The sequence below is a fragment of the Chrysochloris asiatica genome, unplaced genomic scaffold (assembly GCF_000296735.1).
Source record: "Chrysochloris asiatica unplaced genomic scaffold, ChrAsi1.0 scaffold00059, whole genome shotgun sequence".
Lineage (NCBI taxonomy): Eukaryota > Metazoa > Chordata > Mammalia > Afrosoricida > Chrysochloridae > Chrysochloris > Chrysochloris asiatica.
This window is the reverse complement of record NW_006408577.1, coordinates 11,309,121-11,310,364: the sequence shown is the minus strand read 5'-3', so window position 1 is coordinate 11,310,364 and position 1,244 is coordinate 11,309,121.

Here is a 1,244-nt window from a genome sequence, read left to right as displayed (position 1 = left end):
TCATTTTCTTCAGCTTCAGTTTGAATTTGCATATGAGAACTTGATGGTCTGTTCCACAAACAGAAAAAGTTCAAACCTTGACCTTTGTTTTTGAAGGATTCTCTGGGCAAATTGTTGAATGATGCAGTAAGCATCAAAAGAAGATGGAAGAAATACACAGAGTCATTGTTCCAAAAGGAAATGGTTGATGTTCAATTGTTTCAAGAGGTAGCATATGATCAAGAACCAATGATACTAAAGGAGGAAGTCCAAGATGCATTGAAGGAACTGACAAAGAACAAGGCACCAGGAATTGATGGAATAAAAATTGAAATCTTTTAAGAAAGTGAGGTGATACAGGAGGCACTCACTCATCTATGCCAAGAAATTTGGAAGACAACTATCTGGCTGACTGGAAGAGATCCATATTTGTGCCCATTCCAAAGAGAGGTGACCCAATGGCATGTGGAAATCATCAGACAATATCTTTGATATCCCATGCAAATAAAATTTTATTCATGGTAATACAGAAATGACTGCAAGCATACATTGACAGAGAACTACCAGCGGTTCAAGCTGGATTTGGAAGACGCCATGGAATAAGGGATAGCATTGCTGATGTCTGATGATCTTGGTTGAAAGCAGAGAATATGCAGAGAATATCAGAAACATGTTTATCTGTGCTTTATGGACTATACAAAGGCTTTCAATTGTGTGGATCATGACAAGCTATTGGGAATACGACTATTCCGAAACACTTAATTGTGCTCATGAGGAATCTGTACATGAACCAAGAGATAGTTGTTCAAACAGAACATTGGAACACTGAATGGTTTAAAATTAAGAAAGGTATGTGACAGGGTTGAATTCTTTCACCATACTTATTCAACCTGTATGCTGAGCAAATCATCTAAGAAGCTAGATTATATGAAGAAAAACGTAGTATCAGGATTAGAGGAAACCTCATTAACAACCTGTGATATGCAATGATGCAACATTGGTTGCTGAAAGTGAAGACTTACCACAGTCTTCAGTATGGATTACATCTCAATGTAAAGAAAACAAATATCCTCACCACTGGACCAATAAACAACATTCTTATGAATGGAAAAAAGATTGAAGTTGTCAAGGACTTTATTTTTCTTGACTCAACCATCAACACTCATGGTAGCAGCAGTCAAGAAATCAAAGGACGTATTGCATTAGGCAAATCTGCTGCACAAGACCTTTTTAAAGTGTTGAAGAGCAAAGATGTCAGCTTGAAG